This window comes from Mus pahari, chromosome 21, assembly GCF_900095145.1.
Source record: "Mus pahari chromosome 21, PAHARI_EIJ_v1.1, whole genome shotgun sequence".
Taxonomy (NCBI): domain Eukaryota; kingdom Metazoa; phylum Chordata; class Mammalia; order Rodentia; family Muridae; genus Mus; species Mus pahari.
Genome location: NC_034610.1, coordinates 23947231 through 23954198, shown reverse-complemented (window position 1 = coordinate 23954198; position 6968 = coordinate 23947231). Strand labels below are relative to the sequence as shown.

Genomic DNA, 6968 nt, shown 5'->3' with positions numbered 1-6968 from the left:
CACATGGTGGCTCACAACCATCCATAACAAGATCTGACGCCCTCTTCTGGAGTGTCTGAAGACAGCTACAGTGTACTTACATATAATAAATAAATAAAATCTTTAAAAAAAAAAAACAAAAAAAAAACAGATGAAGAAAATCTAAATGCTCTCTAAAACTAATCAAGAAAAAAAAGTGGTACCAGTTACACAACTTGTGGCTCAGATGGCTCTGTTGCTTAAGAGCACTGGCTGCTCTTGCAGAGGACCCACATAGCAGCTCAGAGGTCTGCAACTCCTGTTCCAAGGGACCGGATGACTGCCTCTCAAGGGGAGAGCATACACGTGGTAAAGGCATAGAATACCACAACTCCCCAAAACCAACCAACCAACTAGGATCCTAAAAAACCTGGTCACAACCAGAGTAGCCTAAGTTGCTCAAGAGAGCGGTGTCAAAGGTTCTGGACACTGCTCATACAGGTAACGTCTACAATCCAACCATTATTATTAATCTTTTCTAAAGCGAATCTTTTACAGCCAGTGCGCTTCTAACCTCTCGGGGTTTTGTGAGCCAGCCATCTGCCCGCTCTTACTTCTTCTTCCCTGACCATTCAAGCTTCTGATTTATCTCAGCACTTTCAGCACGGTGGTTTACAGTTAGAACGCACAGTTCCTTCAACTTCCATGAGACACTGGCACTGCGGTCATATCAGAGTCTCCGTTTTCTTCGCCTTGTTATTTCTCTGCTCTGCACTGTTTTCTTGAGGAAGCATTTAAAAGGTAATAGAGCAGGAAGGGCAGCAGGCTAGACCAGGAATAATCCTTCTGCCATCTCAGACTCTTGTGTTTGGAAGCGGGGAGGTGGGGAAAAGAGTACAGCGTACACTAAGGGACAAACCTAGTACCTCCCACACATTCTGAGCAGGCGCCTTGCCACCGAGTTACATCCCCAGCCTACCTCTGAGCCTCTACCTGAAAGACGAGAGGGCTGTGCTAGGTAAACTTACAGTGTGCTCCCTTATCCTCTAAGCTTCTCATTTCAAGGAATCCGACTTTCCCATCTTAAATCATTTAACATCCAAACTGTTCCCTTCAGCTTCTCACTCCAATTAGCCATGGAGGCTTGGGGAGACCCCATGTGTGGCAGGTGGGAAACACAAAAAAATTTAGGATACGAAGCATTACAGAAAGGCACACTGTTTTTGTAAGTCATCTACAACAACAACAACAATAACAAAACCACCAATAAGTAGCCAGACATCCAAAGACACCAAAGCCAAGAAAAACACCAAAACCTCGGGGCTAACTTTAATTAAATCACCTGTGGGGTCTCTTTCAAGAGACATCAAGATGTAGAAAACACCTTTGGCAGATATGGAGGTCATCCAACCCTCATTTCTGCCACAGAGCAAGGGAATTTTGAGCCATACTCAGGATACTGTCTCTAAAATGACTTACTTCAGTTGCACTGTGTAAGCTAGGCATCATTCAGATATTCTGTAGTTAGTGAATTGATACCCACAACAACTAAAAGCCCATAAATACTACTGATGCTGGTACATCCCAGGGAATCGGAGACCCCAGGCTCTGGTCACTCCCTGGATCGTACCATGGGGAGGAAAAGCAGAGAGCTGAGGAGGAAGCCAAGACCTAATGACATGCTCTTACGATCCTACCAACAGGCTCCGGAGAGAAACAAGGCAGGTTAGCCTGATCCACACCATCTTCCTCCCACCCAGGCGATAACAGGATATGGATGAAAAGCCATTTTCTGCTCTCATGTCAGGGCTCCGGAAAGCACTATCCTTTCTCACACAGCCTTCCCAGGGCTTCTTGACTCCCGACTGATTAGGGACAGGAGAGAAGAAGTCAACAGAAAGAAAAAAGACAGTATTTACAATTACAAGCTAATCTTGGTTTCCTTAAGGTCCGGTTCCTGGCTTACCAAGGCGGCCCAAGTGGGGTGGGTGCCTGCCAGCACTGCAGACCCAGGGGCCCAACCCTAGATTTCTAGAATAAATTTCTGTGAGCCGGGCTAGCGTCCTGCAAAACACGTTTGAGAACTGCTTCTTTTAAGATTTTGTTTTTTTTCTTCTGGAGTGGGGTTGACGTTCTAATTCAAGGCTCGTCACAACTAATATTATTCCAACATTCTGTTTGGGAGATCATTTAAAAAGAAATCTCAAATTCCTAGGTAAACAATGGTAAATCAGCAGACACCGTGAAAGGGCTTAAGTTGGTCAGAGTTCCTTGCCTGTTAGTTCGTTTGCTTTATTCTCACTTAAAAGGTTAGATTTACTTCTAAATGGTAAATCAGCCCAATCCAGGAATGTTCAGAAAGAATGACAAATTCCCACAAAGGGGAGGAAGCCTGATGACACTGTCTGCTATAAAAAGTTCTTATCTGCAAGAAAAAAAAAAAAATCTCCCGGTTCTGCACTCAGCATGGGATGACGACAGAGGGGCGACAGGAGCGACAGAAGATTCCAGAGATTCTAGGAAAGCGCGACCGACCTTCCCCAGCCTGGGCACCGGCGGCCCCGCGAGGAGGTCGGCAGCCTCGCCCGGCTTCTCCTTTCTCCCCAGGCCCGGAGGACCCCGCGCGGGGCCTCTCGGGCCGCAGCGTCCCGTCCGCCGCCATCATCAGCCCGCGCCACCACCCGCCCGCTCCCCCGCCGGGTCCCTCGCCACTCACCGGCCGCTTGCTGCCGCGCTCTCGGCCACCGAGCCCCGAAGCCACCGCCGAGCCCCGGCCACCGCGCGCCCCCGCCCCGGCCGCGGATCCGCGGCTGAGTCACCCGGTCCTTCAAAACAAGAGCCCCGCCCACCGCCCACCGCGGGGCATGCCGGGAAGGCCGCGCCGCACGCCCCGCCCCCGTCCCCGCCCCGTGCGGACGGGGCCAGAGGCCGGGGCCTCGCCTGCCGGGGCGGCCGGGGACCGCGGCTCCCCGCCCGGGCGGTCCGTACCGCGCTCCGCTGCCGCTTGCGCTCCATCACCCAAGGGCTCGAAGGTGAAAGAGGCTGGGTCGCCCCGGGATGCTCACGGGAAGATGAGCCTCCTCGCCTTTGTGTGGCGGATGGATATGAACTGCAGCATCAAAAAGAACAAAACAAAAGATAAACGAGAAAGCAAAAGCTTCCCCCCCAACCCTCGAGTTTCACGGAACAGTCTGCGATAGCAAACAAGGCCCTACAGGTTTCATGTCACCTGCAAGCAAACTATTAGAAAGCTGGTGGCGTTCATCGCTGGCCGGTGTCCTGTGAGCGGAGGAACGGCTCCATCTCTCACGCTCACGGGGACTGATGGCTTTTGTACTTCGGAAAGTTACCAGACCGATGGATTACACCATCACAATGATTGCACAGACTTCAAGTTTTGGGTGTTTTGTTCTCTTGGGGTTTTGCTTGTTTTAACCTTTATGTCCCTTCTCCCTCCTCCCCGGCTCTCCACTCTAATACATGGCATGTTCTTATTTTGTTTTTTGAAACAGTCTCCTTTATCTCAGGTTGGCCTTGCACCTCTGATCCGACCTCCAAACCATGTGAGTGATGGATGGGGTTACAGACATCCCCTACCATAGCCGGATTATGCAGGGCTCTGGTGTAACCAGAGCTTCATGCACCCTAGACCGTCAGTCTACCAGTTGAGCTACATCTCCAGCTCCATGTTCGTTTCATTGAGATGGGACGCCGCAGCCCGTGTTGAATTAGCTGTGTAGCCAGGGATGGCTTTGGATTCCCCATCCTCCTGTCTCCATCTCCCAAACTGACATTATTCTACTTTAAAACTGATGCTGAGCACTAAATAAACTAATAAAACCACGCAGAAAAATATAGGGAGTACATGTGTGCACAGCACTAATCCTAGCACCTGGGTGGGTAGAGGCAGGAGGTCGCCTTTATTTGACTTATGTTTCATCTGTGGGGGTGGGAGGGTGTCCACCTTGCCCAGCTTCCCCCATACCACCTGTCACTAAGGGAAGTCAGGGAACCCAGTCAGGACACTGACTGGGAAAAGGCTATGGGAGAGGGCTACTTACTAGCTCCCCATGGCTTGCTTAGTTTTCTTATATAACCCATGGCCACCTGCCCAGGGGTGGCACTGCCCACAGAGAGTGGAGCCCTCTGCATCAATCACTGTCCCAGAGTCAGGCGTACAGGCCAGTCTGAGGAAGGCAACACCACAATGGGGCTCCTTCCAATGTGACTCCAGTTTGTGTCAAGTTGACAAAAACCAACCAGCTCAGCTATATAACAAATTTGAGGCCAGCCTGGATTACAATTTTGCAACTCAGCATTCTGATAAAACCACTTAACAACAACAACGACAAAGGCCAGGCAGTGGAGGCTCACCCCTTTTAATCCCAGCACTCCAAGACAGGTGCAACTCTAAGTTTGAGGCCAGCCTGTTCTACAAGGTGAATTCCAGAACAGCCAGGGCTACACAGAGAAACCCTGTCTCAAAACAAAAATAAATACAACCACCACCAACAACAACAACACAGTAATGTCACAAAAAAGCCAACACAGTAATGAGATCATGTGCTGGCATCTCTGGGCCTTGGGACTATAGAGAACATACCCACTGATAAAATTTCATTCCGAAAATTCCCTCTTCTAATCCTGTGCCCCTGTGCGGTCTCCACACCCACAGTGGGACCACTGCCTTTCTTGTTCTGGATACAGGACAATCAACCTCCTCCTTCTTTTATTTCCCAGCTCCCCTCACCCATCCTGAGCCAACACTTAACACCTGTTACCTATCGTCCAGGGGATGGGGGGGATCCAAGATAGCACATACTTAACTAATAGTGAGGCAGAGGCAGGCAGATTTCTGTGAGTTTAAGGTTAGCCTGGTCCACACGGAGAAAATCTGTCTTGAAAAGGAGAAAGAAAAGAAAAGTTAAGGCCAGTGAGATGTCTCAGCTGAGGACACTTGCTACAAAGCCTGGTGCCTAGGGCTCAGTCCTGGGGACCCTCATGATGGAAAGAGAGATCCAGTTCTAGACTTGCCCTCTGAACTCCTACAATGAACACACACAAAGTAAATAAATGTAAAGTTAAAAATTGAAAGAGGGGGTCAGAGAGATGGCTCAGCGGTTAAGAGCACCGACTGCTTTTCCAGAGGTCCTGAGTTCAATTCCCAGCAACCACATGGTGGCTCATGCTGTCTGTAATGGGATCTGATGCCCTCTTCTGGTGTGTCTGAAGACAGCTACAGTGTACTCATAGACATAAAATAAATTAATCTTCAAAAAAATAAATAAAATAAAAACACTCATTCAAAAGATACTACATAGTGCATACAGATTTTTAAAATCTAATACTTTATTCATTACTATCCATGTGGGTGGGTTGTGTTTTAAAACAGGGATATAATGTGCCATGGCTTGGATATGAATGTCATATGACAACTTGCAGATGTTGATTCTCTTCTTCTACCATGGGTCCCAAGGATCAAATGTCATCAGCCTTGCTCAGCAAGCACCCGACACTCTGCGGAATCCGGCTGGCCCTGTTCCCACTGTTGTTATTTTATTTGGAAATTCTGTCCTTTCAGAAAAATGGGTGGGGATTTAGGTGTGTTTGGCAGGCAAGGTGGAGTAACAAGGTATAATGAGATCAGTCTCACCTGTGGTCCCAGCATGCAACATGCTAAGGCAGGCACTAACACAGGTTCAGGACCAGCCTAGGCTACAGGGTGAAATTCTGTCTCAAAAGATAAATGAAGCCAGCTGTGGTGATGTGCAGCTGTAATCCCAGAACTCAGGAGACAGAGGCATTCGGATCTCTGAGTTCAAGGCTAGCTTAGTCTATATGGCGAGTGCCAGGAGAGTCATGACTACACAGTGAGACCGAGAGAGAGAGAGAGAGAGAGAGAGAGAGAGAGAGAGAGAGAGAGAGAGAGAGAGGGTTGAGCCATCATGAGCTGACTGCTCTTCCAGAAGATCCAAGTTCAGTTCCCAGCACCTACATGGCAGCTCACAACTGTCTATAACTCCAATCCCAGGGGAGCTGATGACTCTTCTGCCCTTCATGGGCTCCACCTGCATCCAGGTGGGCCGAACACATACACATAAAAATTCAGCAAATAAATGATAAGAACAAATGAGAAAATGAATGGCAGCCCAGAAGGCACGCTGTAAACACCGGTGGGTTTTGCTTTGCTTTTCCGAGCTGTAAACACCCGTGGGTTTTTCTTTGTGTCTCTGTGTAGCCCTGGCTGTCCTGGAACTTACTCTGTAGACCAGGCTGGCCTGGAATTCAGAAATCTGCCTGCCTCTGCCTCCCAAGTGCTGGGATTAAAGGCGTGCGCCATCACTGGCCACTGCAAGCTATACTCTTGAAGAGGGCGAGAACTCATCCCAGAGAGTTGACTGTTTAGAAATCCACAGATGGGGCTGGTGAGATGGCTCAGCGGGTAAGAGCACCGACTGCTCTTCCAAAGGTCTGGAGTTCAAATCCCAGCAACCACATGGTGGCTCACAACCATCCGTAACAAGATCTGACGCCCTCTTCTGGAGTATCTGAAGACAGCTACAGTGTACTTACATATAATAAATAAATAATCTTAAAAAAAAAAAAAAGAAATCCACAGATGGTCCATTGTAGCGTCCAGAGCTAAACTCTGCAAGCCAGAGTCCTGTAGGGAGTAGAAGGGGGAAACCAGAAAATGGGAATGAGCTGGTAATGCAGGCTGCCTGTAAGAGTCTTTCTCTCTCCTTATCCTGGTTGCTAGTTCAGACATACTTGAGTCCCAGGCCATGTGTGAGTCACCTACAATGGTTCATGTTTGTGAATACACAGCTCTTATTTTCTCTCTCTCATGATTTTTTTTTTAGATTTATTTATCATATATATGAGTACACTGTAGCTATCTTCAGACACAACAGAAGAGGGCATCAGATCCCATTACAGATGGTTGTGAGTCACCATCTAGTTGCTGGGAATTGAACTCATGATCTCTGGAAGAGCAGTCAGTGCTCTTA

At 48.6% G+C, this 6968-nt stretch overlaps 1 protein-coding gene across 2 annotated transcripts in view; it reads right to left on the bottom strand.

The window, feature by feature from the left end:
• The window catches only part of Kctd20 (potassium channel tetramerization domain containing 20), a 17763-nt gene extending 15007 nt beyond the window's left edge, over positions 1-2756 (bottom strand). The window contains exon 1 of one of the 2 annotated variants that reach the window (XM_029533084.1): positions 2675-2756. The gene's annotated coding sequence lies outside the window, so the exon portion shown is untranslated. The remainder of the gene's footprint in view (positions 1-2674) is intronic. The other variant, XM_021221358.2, reaches the window with a different exon arrangement.
• Positions 2757-6968: the final 4212 nt, after the last annotated feature.